The following is an 18,315-nucleotide window of genomic DNA, read 5'->3' on the forward strand; positions in this document are numbered from 1 at the left end:
ATAACACATATTTTTGGCAAAATTAGTTTTTTTATTTAACATAATTCACTTCATACACTGATTATAGCGACCCTTCACCTTTTCGATACAATTTTTGTAGTACGATTTGTGCTTTGCTTCAAAATTGGCCTCAGTTTCGGCGATCACCTCTTCATTCGACGAACATTTCTTCCCAGCGAGCATTCTTTTGAGATCTGAGAATAGGAAATAGCCGCTGGGGGTCAGATCCAGAGAATATGTTGGATAAGGAAGCAATTCTAAGCCTCTATTCATGGATTTTTGCCATCGTTTTCACTAATTTGTGACACGGTCCATTGTCATGGTGAAGCAACACTTTCTTTTTCTTCAAATGCGGCCGTTTTTCGGTCATTTCGTCCTTCCAGTGGTCCAATAATGCTATGCAATAGTCGCAGTTGATGGTCCTTACTTTTTCAAGATAGTCAATGAAAATTATTCCAAGCGCATCCCAAAATACACACGCCATAACCTTGCCAAAAGACTGTTGCATTTTCCCACACTTTGGAGCGGGTTCATCGTGTGCAGTCCACTCGGATGACTGTCGATTGGACTTTAGAGTGAAATGATGAGTTCAAACACTGCTCTGAATCTCCAACTCGTCGATGTTTTTGTTCAAAAGTCAAATATTCGTGAATGATATGATGTACACGTTCAGTTGATGTCTTTAGAGTGTCTGCTATTTCATTCAGTTTCAATTTACGATCATTCAAAATCAATTTGTGGATTTTTTAAATATTTTTGTCGGTAATGACCTCTTTTGGGCGTTTACTGCGTTCACGGTCTTCAGTGCTCATTTCACCGCGTCTAAACCTAAAAAGCATACCAATCCTTGATGGTTAATTTTCCTGGGGCAGTGTCCGGAAACTCGCCATCAAGCCAAGTTTTTGTTTCAACTGTATTTTTTACCTTCAAAAAGCAATGTTTTATCAACACGCCAAAATCTTTTTTATCCATATTTTTCACAATAACAAAAGTTGCTTCACTCAAAATGGTATAATTCACAAATTAATGGTGCGACAACAGTCAAATTTCATCATGCATCTTTTGAGACTTTAACACTCATATAATTCGCTCTGATTGATTTTCAACTTATCATTCCTTATTGCTGTATTTTCTGACAATATTTGGCCAAATAGATTAACGATCTCAACCCAACTATGGAAATAAATAAATTATAATAAATTCAAAGATTATTGATTACTGATCATATTGTTATCATATTGTTCTATACCAATTGTCTAATAAAAATGTGCACGCAGTAATTTTAAATTTTAGAAAACAGTGAAATTCATTCATTTCACGCTTCCGAAAGCACATCAGATCCATAACTAAAAAGTTAACAATGCAAATGTCCTTAATAAAATGCAAAGAAATTACAAGTAGCACCCACCACAAAGTTGATTTATATATTAATAGCTAGGAACAGAAATTCCGAAGCAACCAAGTTAGGTAAGAATACGAGGAGATGACAAAACAACAAAAAGGTGTTACCTGTTTTACATTCTCCTAAGAAAACATTGTGTCTAGTTAAGAGTATTTTCATTATTATCTGTATTGTTTGCGTTTAAATTGATTTCTCTAATCAAGCAAAATTCAATTGACTTAATAATATTTTTACTCTTTATTATTGTTTTTCAAAACATATGGTCTACTAGATTACGACTTATTTCATCACTAATGATTTATACACATTTCCCAAATCCTAGTAAATCCTATATATCAAAGAGCTTTTACATTTCAATTTTTTTTTAAATACTGAAACTATAATAACGTAAACTATATAACAAACTTTCTTCATGTATTATATTTCATTATATTGTAGATTGGTAACTGACCAAATAACGGTGAAATATTAGAATTGATTTTATTAATTGCTGTAGTATAAAAAGAATTAATAGAACAAACGTAATTCTTTTAATAAACAGCTTCTCATCATTTTCTACCTGAGTTAATAAAAAATTTAATATAGAAGAATTATTACAAATATAATATATAAAGCTAATTAATCACTAAAATTAAAATATAATAACAAATTATAACATAAAATAATATTTTGTTGTATTATCTCTTACATAACTAGAAAACTGCACCAAAAAGAATAAAATGTTTATTATTATTGTTTTATAATATTCATGTTTTCTTTAATTCGTAGATGTTTAACATAACGTCTTTCAACAACACCCTGTGGAAAACAAAACAAACCCGAGAAGTTATATTAAACTGTCGAGAAACCGTTATTTTTCCATTAGTTGTCGTCTCATCTCATCCCGTCCTACACCCAACCCCAACCAAAAGGACTTCAATGGAGTTGTTTTTGACCATTTGATAAATGCCTAATTAACCTGCCATCCCCTTTCAACCCCCGTTCGTCGACGTTCATCAACGGTCCCTTTTCCCGGAAACCAGAATTGCAATGTGGGATATTAAAAGAGGGAACGGCAAGACTTGACGAGGCGAAGAAACCACCAAAGGGAATATAACAACTTTCTCATTTTCTTTCGCGGTGAAAGAAACAGTGTAGTTATTATGTTCCATTTTTGACTGAAATTTTCTTTTAGTTGCAACATAACGTCCTAGTGAAGACTTGACAAAAATATACTGTAATTTAAATTAGTTTCGAATAATAATATTATTGGTACCTTCACCATTTTGTCTTATCTACTCTGTATATTAAAACATAGACACTTAAATCAATAAACTAACTTAACAAAACGCACGTTGTTTTTAGGACGTAAAGTATTAAAATAATTTTTTTAATCATTTGCCATAACTGATTCAAAAGGATGGCTATATTATTGAGCCTCTATTAGATTCTTCAAAAGTTATAAAAAGTAAGTGAAAATAAAAAGCTCTCCCAAAAGCAGGTACATTGAGAACTTTTAAAACTTTAAAACAATATTAGCTATAGCCAAAATCATATATTAAATAAAAGAATCTACATATTCAGGAACCGAATAACAGTCAATATCTAGGTTAGAAAATAATTTTAAAATGTATGTTCATGTTCGTAAAAGGGTTCAAATATGGGGTTTCATTCAAACATTAGACCAGCTGGAAAAACAACGCTACAAAAACAAAATTTCTACAATTAGTTACTAGAACTTATAGCTACGTAACCAACGAAGAACTGCGCTATGACAATTAGATTTACGAAGTTATTAAATATATCGCTTTAACTTAATACATCTAATAGACAACAGCCAGGAAATCGGAAGATTGAAACGAACGTTTAATTTTATTTTGATTTGAGAAATACATACTGATGTATTTAACAAGTACCAGTCTTGCTTGTGTATTGATGCAAGTACAACAGAACTGTAGTAAAAAATTAATGTGTAAATAAAAATTTTACCAAGCATATCTAATATAATATGATATATTACCTACTATTTCGATTAATTTTGATTTATCACCATCAGAGTTAACTTTTTTAAACATATTTCTCTTAAATATGGAATGTCTTCCTGTAAAAGGATATAACCTAATTAACTTTTCCATTATAGCATGAGCCATGGCTACCTAATTTATTCCCCCACCTGCTGAATAATCATAAATAATTTCACAGTAACGTTGACGGGGAAATCGGTGTCCTGGCCCTGTAAAATTACGCGTAATCCATTATCAGAAGTTACTTAACAGCGTTGAGTAATCAAAGAACAAAGCGAAAAGGAAGTTGGAAAAAAACAAGCTGCTTATTAAGGAAGATTTAATTAGGAAGCTCGTAAATTCGTCTCTGATATAATAAACAACCCTTTGGAAGTCTGAAATGTATCGATTTGTATTCAAAAATAAACATAAATATTTCGTAATAAAAATTGTTTACTGATTCTCTAATAAATAATGTTTACAAGGACTAATTATACTTGGATTTATAGATTGATAAGTTTTCTAGATTTATCGAGGTATATACAGTTTTCTTGTCAACTTATCGAAATGCGAATTTCTTTAATATATTGTAGAGTCCTCGATTTACTGGCTAGGGTTGATCTGGACTGGACCTACTGCTGAACGTTGGCACCGAACTACGGTTCTCGGCCATAACCCTACCGCAGGTGAGTGTCTAAACGTAGAAGCGACATCAAAAGTCACTCGATCTTACCCAGACTAGTTACAGTCGTGATGATTTTCCTTGTCGGATTTTATACTGCCTCAAGGATAATTACAATGTCTCCGCGACATTCGCAGCTGTAGAAGGGACGCCCTGTTACTTTATAATGCAATAATATTGTGTCTACAAAACAGATTGACATGCGAGTTGTTTCCGTGTTTACAAAATGGAAATTTGAGTACAAGTGAAAAAAAGGTACTACCTATGTACCAAAGAGATTTAAAAGAAACTTATTGAATTTAGAAGTGGAATTATACTAAATTGTCATGAGAGGTACATGTAGGCGACAAATTATGTATACTAAAATTAATTTTTTCACGATTCCTTAATTTTTTAGGCTTTTGACTATTCACCAACTTAGCTAAAAAAATAACTCAAAGCTATAAAACTCTAAGCTAACTAGGTTAGAGTTTTATAACTACACAAGGTTTTTAAGAAACAAACAAAATTAGTTTCATCCTTCGGAAGTTCTGGGTATTCGTATCAAACTTTTGACACACTGGTATGAATAAAGTTTGAAAATTCTCACTTAATTTGCAGAAAATATCAGAATAAATAGAAATATATATATATATATATATATATATATATATATATATATATATATATATAATATATGTTATCAAAGTATAAATTAGAAATAGAATAACACTACAAATATATTGAAACCATCCACAAAGGATAGCTAGGGATAAACAACCTGTTAAAGAATGATATGGCGGAGGCTAAGATATTACCATCTTTATTTTTAGGAAGAATGGGAGTATACACCATGATTTATATTTATATTATATTTCTTGATTTAATTGACATATTTAGAACATTATATATAATCCCTATATTATTTTATAATGGTGTCAATAAGCTTGTTATATAGACTAATATTCAAATTATGAAATTATTTTTGACACTTATCCAAACAATAAAACATTCTTTGCCGGCTTGTTTGGCGCAGTGATAAAGACTACAGGACGGTCCTCTCACTGTTGCGATTGTCGCGGGTTCGAATCCTGCTGGGGTATGATCGTACATTTATGTTTGTGATTGTTTAATATTTTTGATTGTCCTAGGCAAGAGTGTAAACTCCGACAATGAAAACGATTCCAGCCACGCCAGTAACCAGGCTGGGAAAGACCGGATATCTTTTCGGATGATTTCTAAGTTGGTCACTCGCCAGTCTGCAGGCTTAATTCCGAGGAGCGTGGTTCGGAGCCCACGTTAAATAGTAGGTCCAGTCCAGGTAAACCCTCGTTGGTAAAATTGGAGGATACTTTATATATATATATATATATATATATATATATATATATATATATATATAAGGTGTCAATGAAGCTAAGGACACTTTCAAAATGGACTGTGGAGTTAATACCCATGACAAATTAATATTAAAATCTTATTAAAAGCAAAGTTCTATCTGGCGCAGGTAAAACTAACATTTCTCCAAACTGTTTATATAATTTCCTGTAACATGATAACATAGTATTTAAAGGACGATGTTTTTTAACATCAATCGATTTTGCTGTATCGATCTGAACAAGTGGTAATCAAAAGGCGCTATGATGAATACATAAATCTGGTAAGAGAATGACTTTGACACTGTCACTAACGATTGCTGATTTTTAATATAATAAGTCATTTAATTAATTCAACTGGCATCTGGAGGTATTTGCGGAGTGAGATCTTGATTTGCTTTTAACAGCTTGAAATGTAGTAGATCCTGCAGACCGCACCCTATACACTGCGAGCCTATATTATCGTAAATATTTTGCTTTGGCGTCGATTTTGATAGCTCTCCTGGACTAACCCATGGCTTGAAGTCAGCGTAATAAATTCACTTTTCATCGCCAGTCACAATACGTCACAAAAAAATTTTCATTTTGGCCTAACAAAATTTGAACCAGCCTTTTTGAAACCGTTCGTAATGGCATTTTTAGCTAATTCACGTAGTAACTATTTTCCCTCCTTTAGGATCTTTCCCACCATACGTAATATATGACATTAATTTAATAAGCATGAGTTGCCTGAAAGTTCTTTAATTTAATATTTTCATATTAATTTTCGTTATAAATACATATTTGTAATTCATGATCTTCGACCTTTTTTGCTCTTTAGTCCATTTTTATCATCGAAATCATAATGAATAACTTTAAATCGTTGAATTCAGTGATGACCGTCATCATAAGTTTGTAGAAATAAGGAGTTTTAGCAGTAGATTTATTTAAATCAATCAAGAAAATTAAAGTGAATAATGCAGTTTTGAGCATTAATGATTACAGATGAATGCCAAAATTATCAAACCTAACAGATAGATGTTAGTTATTTACATTGATACTTTGCAGTCTCACTAATAGATATTGCTGATAAAACACCATGTACCTAATGCATCTATTGCTAATATGCCAATATATTTTAAAATAAATTATACTAAAATAGCAACAAATGGTACAATAAAGTAACCACCCTCTCATTATAACTGTAAATAAAAAAAAAATATGCTAAAATAATTATTATCTCAAAAACTCTACCAATAATATTATGACATACATATATATCCAGTCATTAGATAATTGATTATATGATACACGCGCATACCCACACACTAACATGATTTATCTTACGTGAACGTAATAAAATTCCAAAAACGTAAATTAAAATATACATTCCGAGAAAAATGTATTACATATTCTATTTTGTAGCAAAAATGGTACACGTAAAAGAATCATCATCGAAGTTAATTAAAATACTAACGAACAAAATCGTCTGCCTTTTATCCAGAACGTGTGTAGAATTCGTAAAGTTCATTTTTCAATTATACGTGGGGTAGGGGCTTAAAAATTATTGAACCAAAGCTAAAAATAACTATTGGGTCAAGCTGGATATCAATAAACGATAATAATGAAAAGAGAATATAAACTAGTATTTGCGTTAATCTATTCCAAATCTAGAATCGATATTTCATTTGCATACATATATATATATATATATATATATATATATATATATATATATATATATATATATATATATATATATTTGTGTTTACGGAAAAATTTTACAAAACGACAGGTTATTTTATATTTCAGTAGGTAATTATCTAGATAATGTACTTTGGACTTTTTATGAACTTAAATTGATTGAATAAATATTTCAAATAACATCCAAAAGCTACTTAAAAATACTTATAACTTATTTTCCAAAACATATCTTTAAACTGAGGAATGCTATGTAATCGTTAAATTAAAAATAAACAAGGAACAAGAAGGATCTCATAGTATTACAAATTATGCACACATCTCTTTTATTAGAGTTCCACTAAATTAAGTGAGATTTAGAAACATTAATACAACATATATTGATTAAAAGAATTTCCATCATATTATACTAATTTTGCTTCTATTTAATTAATTCGTGATATCGAGGTCGCTAATTTTTCGGACTTCTCCAGTATTTCAAAATCATAAAACCACCTAACCCTGCCGCATAAATCTGAACGAGGAGTAATCACAAGGAGTTATATTAGGTCAGTACGCTGGGTGTGGCAGAATTTTGTCTTCGTTTCGCAGGTGTTCTGTTTGTTCAATTGATCTCGATAGTCATCTATAGTTCAGCTTCATTGAGTTCAGTTCATTTGAGTTCATTGAGTCTTGTGAATTTTACTTTTAAACTTACGGCGTTTTGCATTTAAAATTGTTATAGTAGATCAAGATATCACCGCCAGTCACAATAAGCCACAGAAATATCTTTTTTTATGCCTTGTAAACCATTTCTCTTCTATACCGTTTCCATTGCATGTTAACATCTAGAAACTGTAGGTCGCTTTTTCAGAATTACGAAATTAAAACTAACAATTAAATTTATATATTATAAAATAATTAAAACCATAAATTTGTAAAAATAATCTTAAATACATGTCAATCAAGCAATAGCAATGTAGCAATAAATATACAGAATACAAATTTGAGCATTTCATGATTAACGTCTGTATATACTAAGTAACCCAATACTATTCTAAATAATAAACTGTTAATTTATTTAGAGAATTGTTAGAGCAGTCGAATATAACAATTAGGTTGGATTCATAAGAGCTGTTTATATTTATATTTCATAATTTCACCAATAGATTTCTATTATCAATATCATTACAATTATCTATTGAGAAGAGGCTGTAATATCATAAAAGTAATAGATTCTGACAATTATTAGATAACTAGAAAGTATTGCTTAGCTTAATATCCCAAAATGAATTAACTATACTATTAAAGTTGATTAAAGTTGAATTTATCTTTCACGACAAACACCTTGCAAAACAGTTTAAAAGAGTTAGAGGCGAAAATGAGTTGGTGGGTAATAAATAAAAACTGGTAAACGTGTATTTTTGATTTTTATACAATGAACACGAAAATAATTAAATTTTCTATTTTTAATTATATCTAATATCTTAATATTTACAATTTTTTACAATTTAAGATCGACCATTTTGCTCAACATTCCTATGGTACTCGTACTTCTATTGAAGAACAATATGGATTATTAAGGTTTTTTTAATCCCAGATAATGTACACTTTTTTCAGAGTTTTTTTGAAAAATAACATGCCAATTTAAAAGTCCTCGGCCTGATACATAGATGACGCTACTAGAATTAAATCCATATATTTTCAGTTCGCAATAAACCTCAAAATATGCGTGTATAAATTTGACAGCTGTCGGATCATTAGTTTGCGAATTATAGCATTATGGGGGAAGCGACCTTTGTTATTGTGAAAAAATTGATAAAAAGGAATTCCGCGTGTTGATAAAATATTGCTTTTTGGAAGGGAAAAAATACAGTTGAAGCAAAAACTTGGCTTGATGCCGAGTTTCCGGACACTGCCTCTAGAAAATCAACCATCAAGGATTGGTATGTTAAGTTTAGATGTGGTGAAATGAGTACCGAGGACAGTGAATGCACTGGACGCCCAAAAGAGGTCGTTACGGACAAAAACATTTAAAAAATCCAAAAAATGATTATGAATGACCGTAAATTGAAACAAAATTAAATAGCAGATACTCTAAACATATCAACTGAAACTGTACATCATATTATTCACGAATATTTAGGTATCAGAAAACTCTGCGCAAAGTGGGTGCCGCGCGAGCTCACTTTTGACCAAAAACAACGACGAGTTGATGATTAAGAGCAGTGTTTGAAGATGATCAAGCGTAATAAACCCGAATTTTTGCACCGATATGTGACAATGGATGAAACATAACTCCATCATTTCACTCCAAAGTCCAATCGACATCCGAGTGGACTGTACACGATGAATCCGCTCCAAATCATTGGAAAACGCAACAGTCGGCTAGAATGTTTATGACATCTGTATTTTGGGATGCGCATGGAATATTTTTCATTGGCTATCTTGAAAAAGGAAGGACCATTAACAGCGACTATTACATAGCGTTTTTGGATCGTTTTAAGGACGAAATCTCGGAGAAACAACCGCATTTGAAGAAAATGAAAGTGCTGCTTCACTAAAACAATGCACCATGTCACAATTCAGTAAAAACGAAGGCAAAAATCCATAAATTGGGCTTAGAATTGCTTTCTCGGCCACCGTATTTTCCAGATCTGGCCCCCAGCAACTATTTCCTGTTCTCAGATCTCAAAAGAATGCTCGCTGGAAAGAAATATTTGTCGAATAAAGAGGTGATGGATGAAACTTTCCCCAACCATATTTTAGACATTCATATCCATTTAGAAATACCATTAAGTCTAATATGAAATAAATTCAAGACCTCATATTTTTTCATCGTTCTGTTTGTAATAGTACTATCTAATACAACTAATAATATAAGCTATAAAGCTAGTTAATAACACTACTTATAATTTATTAATCTATTATAACATTCGATTAAGCAATGGTTATTAAAAGCTTCAATAATACTTATCATCTATCGACCGGTTATGTTTACAGATATTTTTTACGTGTATATTATACTACAGCGAATTATATTAATTTCTTCTTGTGCTTTGAGCTAAATAAAAACAGCTAATCTTTGTCGGTAACTTAAAAAATAAAGAAAAAATCATGTTGGCTTTATCCGGTGTGATAAATCGTTCTCAGCCAAATGTCAGATAATAAAGGATTAAAAGGAACTGGGAACACACAAGCCATACAACAACAAGAACAACAAAAAAACGTTTCCTTCGAAACCATTTATCCCCAAACAGATTATATTGGGGTTGGTAACATTGTAATTACTACCCGTACTTCTTTCCCTCTCTCGTTCCATTTAAACCGACATAAATATCTCAACGAGAAAATGAAAAAAGCTTCTTTTTCGTGAGAATCGCTGAAAAATTTATCGTCAAAAGAAATCGCTTTATTTAACCTGTTGAGCGGACGAGGTAAAATTTATTTGCCAAAAAATACATTAAGAAAAAATTATATTTTACAAACAGATAAAGGTGTTTTTATAAAAGATCTTTTTCTTTTGTTATTAGGGAAATTTTGTTTGCGAAGTAAATTATGGTTATTATGGTAAATTATGCTAATAAATTCAAAAGACTGAAACAAATTTGTAGTCAATTAAATATCCTAGAACCACCATACTTTCTTCTTCTCCTAGACTAACTTATAACGAGTAGTTAAAACACTGTCTATCGCCAGTTAAAATAGACAAACTTTTTGTCTAGTAAGGAATAAAAATCTATGTTGGAATGGTAGGACATGAAATTTTCAGGCACAAACTAATAAAAAACAACGCAGTAACAAAAAGTCGATCCTCGTATAAAGCTGTTTGAATATGAAAACAAAAATCAAAAGTTGGGATATGATAGAACAGTATCTTTAAAAGTATTTGATGGGCTTTGACGGCAATTTTTTTCATATCATATAAAAAATTAATAAATGTCGGAAACATAATTTTACGCGTCTAATAGTTCAATAATACTAAGCAGAAAAATGTTATTTTACGCGTAGAAACGTCACATTTCACTAAGAGATATCAAAATGCATGCACGAAACTAAAATAACTTTATACTTAGAAAATCTATACAATAAATATAGCACATCAGCATCATATATTTTCCCATAAAAAAATCAAGTTTTTTGGTACAATTTAAATACACAACTGAAGAATATCAATTGCAGATTAATAATACTGACTTAAGTGAAACAGAAGTGGTCAAGTGCAAGATGGCTAAGAAAAATTACTTTGATGGTCAAAATCAGTAATATTGTAGTTTATGGAATGCATATGTTTGTCTATATCGATGTATGAAAACTATGTTTGTTACAGCCTTTTACTTGACAATAAAACTGGTACTTACGAATCAAATATTATATTATTCTTTTTATATTCTATTCTCATCTTCAATCCTTCTTTATACGCCGTGAAAGATTATAATTTTAATACTGCGATCAAAATAAATTATAATTTTTTATCTCAAATTCAAAACATATCATTCTACAAACTTGGTGAACTACTCAAAAATCCAAAAATGGTTGAAAAAATTAATTTATAATATCGCTATCACAATAAATGTAGCTATAAATCGTATTAATATATAGTTAGATGGTCATCATAGAATATACAAATAGAAATATCATCTGTTTATAGTGCACCGATGTTCCTTTTCTATCCACTTGGTTCGCATAATAAACCTATTAAATTGTAATGACCATTTGCTTTATGGTATGGTAAATTGCTGTAGATATATTTTACATTACATTTAAGAAGCCAATAATTCCTTTGAGGTGAAGGAGACAAAATTAGAAAAATACGTAATTCGTATAGGTTTTATTTAAATAATCTTGTGTTTATAAGAGGTTCTGAAACTAACATTTCTCAGCTCAGCTGATGATATATGATGATTCAGATGATTCAATATTCATATTTAACTAATTCCCCTAAATGAAATGAAGTTTTCCCAGATGAAGTCAGAGAAAGCTAAATCTGATGAATAAGTTCTCCACAAATGATGCCCGATTTCTGAACTCAAACACATTTTGGAGTTGAAGAACTATGTTCATACTACTATCTAGATTTTTATATGGATTCAGAATCATGGCAAAAGCTGTAAACAGTAGATTAAGGAAAGCAATACAAGACAAATTAAAGACGAGATATCTACAACGGTGAGGTTCCAGAATACTACATATAATGATAGCTCGAAATAAATATATTTACAGACAATTTTATTTTAAAATGTAGGTAAATAACTTATTACTTTATCAAAAAAAACAGGCTTGTTTTTTAATCATTTTGTTGTTTTTGGAAAAATATAAATAATAAAATAATGAAAATATGTATATGAAATTAAAATAACTACAAAATTTACCTACGTAGAAAACATGGGATAAAGAAAATAAATTATGAATTATTAAAGGTAATTTGGCAAATAGTTTAATCCACTGTGTAAATATTAAGGTATTTAGCGATTAATTCTATAGATTATGTACCAATTACTATTTGAATCATTCGTTAATTAATTTAGTTATTTACTTTATAGACCCAAGTTTTAATAAGTCAATAGTTCTTTTAACTATTATATTATAACCCCGGACTGACACATAGATGACGCTACTAGAATTAAATTCATATGTTTTTTAGTTAGCCCTGACCGTCAAAAGTTGTGTGCATAAATTTGACAGCTGTTGGATCATTAGTTTGTGAATTATAGCATTAAAGAATATCTGCTGTTGACAATATATTCCTTTTTGAAGGAAAGAAATACAGTTGACGCAAAAACTAGGCTTGATGCCGAGTTTCGAGACACTGTCCCAGGAAAATGAACAATCAATGATTGGTGTGCTAAGTTTAGACGTAGTGAAATAAACACCGAATTGTATAAAATAGCAGACACTCTAGTAATATCAACTGAACTTGTACATCATATCATTCACGAATATTTGGATTTGAGAAGGCTCTGTGTAAACTGGGTGCAAAAAAGTGAGCTCACTTTTGGCCTAAACAACGACGAGTTGATGATTTGGAGCAGTGTTTGAAGATGATAAAGCACAATAAATCCGAGTTTTTGCGTCGATATATGACAATGGATGAAATATGGCTCCATCATTTCACTTCGAAGTCCAATCTACAGTCATCCGAGTGGACTGCAAAGCATAGGAAAACGCAACAGCCGGCTACCCAGGTTATGGCGTCTGTATTATAGGATGCGCATGGAACAATTTTCATTGACTATGTTGAAAAGGGAAGGATCATTAACAGCGACTATTACATAGCGTTATTGAACCATTTGAAGGATAAAATCGCCGAAAAGACGGCCGTATTTGAAGAAAAAGGAAGTGCTGCTTCACTAAAATAATGCACCGTGTCATTCATTGTCAATATTTATTGTAAAAATCCATGAATTGGGCTTTGAATTGCTTCCTCATCCACCGTATTCTCCAGATCTGGCTGATTTCCTGTTCTCAGATCTCAAAAGAATGCTCACTGGGAAGAAATTTTCATCAAAACTGAGGCCTCTTTTTAAGCAAAAGACAAATCCTACTACAAAAGTGGTATCGAATAATTGGAGAGTCGCTATAATGAGTGTATTACCCTTGAAGGGAATTATGTTGAATAAAAAAACTAATTTTGCCAAAAATATGGAAAAATTGTGGAAGGTCGGGAACTTTTCAATTAACCTGTTGGATGCTCCAGAAGAATTCGAACCCGCGACTATCGCAACAATAGGAGGACCGTCATGTCGCTTAATTTAATGTAATGTATTACTTAATTTATTATTCCATGTTAATGTTTATAACATGAAACTAAAGAAAGATCATGTATACTTATGTTTGGTGCTCTGAAGTTGTTACAGTCCTGAAAATAATCTTACTCAAAAGACTTTTCTAAGTTCAGTTGTGCTATAGTAATTTAGACTTACTAATACATTGGTGGTTATAAAAAGATTAACGAACGCCAATTAGGTTTAATTAAATGCCTTTAAAAAAAGTTTAGTGAGTGTTAGTTCTCGAAACAGTTCGCATATTATTTAATATACAGACATTTATTACTGTAACTAATATTGCTTGTGATAGCATTTGGTCAATATTTGAACACAATTTATAAAATTAATCATTTTTCTGTGAAAATGGAGTAACTAATAACTTTAAGACAATGTATCAATTTTAGTTAAATCTGAGTCGACGATATTACAATATTTTCAATGTAAGATCAGATAAGATATAAGTAAGATATATATGATAAATAACACTGAAGATTAAATTATTCTCTTTAGTCTATTTTGATGGAAAAAATTTAAATAAAATTATAAATTGTGTTTGAATTTTGACCACATGACGATCGCTAGTTCAATTTTAAATTTTAAATTCACTCCCACGATATAATTAATAAATCTATGGATTCTATTAACACGACCCCAGCGCCCCATTCACAAAAACCTTATATAATTTGTAATGATACATGTCAGCGTGTCGTTATCAATAGGAGTCCAACCAAAACGTACCAGTCAATGTATGATAAATTGCCAGAGCAAATACAATAATCACGGTTGACGTAAAATCGGTTATGTTCAGTAACCGATTAATTTAATTCAGACGCAGCAGGATACAATACAATTTTATCGGCAAATATATATGTTATGTATAACGTGATGTCGCGGTAATTAGAACTTTAACATTTAAAAGGGGAATTAAAACGGTATTATTATATCCGACCGGTCCGATCGCAGGTATATTCGGATAAAATCCAATTAATATTAATTGATGAATGTTGTTTAAAGGATAATTAAATGACGAAATTTTAAAATAGGATGTGACGTAAAACGTTACCGTGTGGCGAGAGCAAACAATTTTACCATTAGCGCGAATTTAATTAAGTTGTAAAAAGCATCACCTCTAAATGTAATATTGGAAATGAATCGCTTGATCCGCCAATAATATATTAGCTGATATAATACTAATAGAAAATCCACGGCTATATAAAATAGTACACTTATTGTTAAAAATCGGAATATATTTTACTCAAAATACTCTCCATCGAAAGCCGATACTTTTTCTCATCTTTCAGGCAATTTATGAATTTCTTAAATATTGGAACTCGAACTAACGATGTAGATTTTTAAGCTATCGCCATTTTAAAAACATCGAGATAAATTGGCCTAATGGAGCGAAACTTCTTTTAACTGCTATTAACTTAATAACTTAATGTATAAATACGTACATTTTTTTGTTCACACTTGGGCGAAGTGACACATAAAGAAAAGTTGAGCTTGCCAGTGAGGCTTTAACATGAAGTTGGTTACAAATTTACCCAATGGGATTTAATACACCTTAACACTCCGTTACACGTCCCTACACCATCCCTTGTAAATCCTTTAAAATTAATTTAAACTCCCATATGACATGTGAGGCAAAAGACCCGTTACCATTTTGATTTCGCGCCATCTTTTTTATGTGACCATTTTGTTTTGTAGACGTATAAATTTTATTATGGGTAAATATACTAAATATGTATTGAAAATAATAGTTCCATTATTGCCACTAAATGGAAATTGCGTCAAATATATCATAATCGTCCAGTGTACAAAACCACAATTTATCGTTTACAAGTGAATTTTCGACAGTACGGGTACGACAGTAGACAGACGTCGTTCTGGAGAACAACAGATATATCGTAACGCTGAAAATGCAGCTCTGGTGCGCGATAGTGTTCTCCGAAACATCAATTTGGAGACGTGGTTCCCAGTTGCATATTTCTGCACGCAGTTTAAAGTTAATTTTAACAACTGATTTGAAAATGTTCCCATACAAAATTCAATTAGTCCAAAAGTTGCTACCGAGAGATCCTATCCTATCCTGATCAATAAGTTTAATACAATAAATTGATAATGAGCGATGAAGCCACCAGTCGGTTTTGAGGAACACAGAATCTTCAATTTATTCACGAAATATCATTGCATCTACTAAGAACAACTGTATGGTGTGGTATTCTTGCTGGAAACATCCCTATTTTTTTAAAATGATCAATGTGTTGCTGTTACTATTACTGCTGAACGGTACCAAGACATGATTCGAAATTTTCTTTTGCCTGAAATGGAAGAGCAAAAACTAGAAACACGTGGTTTCGGCAAAATGGGGCCACCTCATACATAGCTCGTTGACCTACTCAATAATTGAGTGACATTTTTCCGTGAAGGCTAATTTCGCGAAGTGGCGACTTAGCATGGCCAGGCAGATCTTCGGATTTAACAGCACCAAACTTTTTCTTATAGAGATTTTTAAAATTAAAATGTTTTGTGACTAAGCCCGAAACGATTCAACATCTTAAAGACCATATTCATCACGAAATTGAAGAAATTCAGCCTCAGATGTTGCAGGATGTCATGAAAAATGCCTTAAAAAAGCCAAAAGTTGCATAGAGAATCGCGGTCACCATTTTGCCGATATAATTTTTCAATCATAACGAAAAAAACACATGAAGACCAAGTAAACTTTTTGTGAAAACCAAACCTACTTATCTTTTCCTTGTGCAAAGTTATAGGCAATCAAAATGGTAGCATGACTTTTGCCCCACGTTCTATTAGTTTGAGTATTTTTTGCATAAAAACTACATTTTTACATTTAATTCAAAACATTTTCAGTCAATATCCTGTACATTTTTCCGTATTTTTGAGAGTATATGATATCTATTTCTATTTTTAATTAATAATTAAGTCATGCTGTTCAGACAAATTCTATATTATGACATGAAACAACCAATAATCAAAAGGACCACTGGTCGATGGAGATGTTAATACTACACCAGCTGATATAATTCTAATATAAAATCTACTGTATTTATATTAACCTGAATCCCATTTTTTTATAGCATACTTCTAACAAGAATGATCCTTGAAGGTAGTCCACAGAAAGACTCCAAAAAAATTGTATCTCTACATAATATCGGATGCTGCTGAGGTAAGACATATTTATCAGAAGGGTCAATATTCGACGAATAAGGTGTCTACTATTTAGACTTTTACACAGTTTATACACAAAATTGCACAAATATATTTGTGTGTTTCAGTATTAAATACAAATGCATCAATTAATATCGCCGATTTTGTATAATTATGACCTTCCCCTATATTCCTCTTCTTGGAGATAAGTTAACAGTTCTGAAAACTTATAGAAAGTAATCGCAAAAATTCTTAATACTTAACTTAAGTCACGTAAGGCACTTAATCAAATTGTTCAAGACATTGAAGCAAGAATTAAAAAGCTATGTTCTTAAGAGATTTCGCTCTTATGATATGGCCTTTTGGAATAAAGAATTTAATGATTGTTAACTAGTAAAGTCATATTTTATCGAATGGAAAGGAGCTTATTTCAATACTATTTACTAATCTAGCATTCCTTAGTTACTAAAATAAAATAAATTCATTTATTGGAATCATTGGGCCTATTTGGATTTATGAAGTACAAACTTTAGGGTTTATAGGCTTAAAGGCTACCAAAACAACGCCCTCCAATTATTGTTTGTCGCTATAACGAAGTACCTGGAAGACAAATGGATCCACGAGATTATTCAATATTTCGCCATAAAACATGAAAAAAGGTTACTGATCGCACTAACATTGAAGTAATAAAATCTCTGAAAAGCTCGCAGGTAATCAAAACATTAAAGCGAACCAAATCAGACGAATTTGTATAGAGTTTATAATGCTTGTGACATTCCATGGTAAAGACGTTATATTTTATTTTAACTAACGATATCTATTACTGATGTATTTTCATTAATAATTGATTTGCAGAAATCTGCGACCGAAATCCATCAAACACTTTTAGAAACAGTGTTTAGTGGTGCTTCACTGTTATCATATCGATTCTAGTTTTGATTATTCAATGATGATTTAAAAGTAGTTGTTGTAGCAAAAAGGTTGTGAATATCCTGTGCATGAGTAGAAATAAATTTGAGGATCTATTTCAAAAATGCATTGGTCAAGTCAATCAATTAATTACAAGTAAAAGTGCCATCAGTTAAAACCATAATTATTTTTAATGGATATAGGTGGGAAAATTTCAGATCATATAGAACGCACCGAGTCAGAAATATTCATAGTTCGGCAAGTATGTTTAAAATAAAATATTTTTAACAAAAAAATTGAACCGACTTCAAAAAATAAATAAGGAACTCACTAAAGGCTCAACAATAATCAATTTTAGATTTTTAAAACAGCAAAACACCTTTTAAAA

At 31.1% G+C, this 18,315-nt stretch overlaps 1 protein-coding gene across 2 annotated transcripts in view; it reads right to left on the reverse strand.

Moving 5' to 3' along the window:
- LOC143191383 (U8-agatoxin-Ao1a) overlaps positions 1-18,315 on the reverse strand; it is a 73,120-nt gene that overhangs the window by 10,321 nt on the left and 44,484 nt on the right. The gene's annotated exons all lie outside the window — the stretch shown is intronic.

The sequence above is a fragment of the Rhynchophorus ferrugineus genome, unplaced genomic scaffold, assembly GCF_030347505.1.
Source record: "Rhynchophorus ferrugineus isolate W39M unplaced genomic scaffold, kcgeb_rfMv2 rfM2, whole genome shotgun sequence".
Taxonomy (NCBI): Eukaryota; Metazoa; Arthropoda; class Insecta; order Coleoptera; family Curculionidae; genus Rhynchophorus; species Rhynchophorus ferrugineus.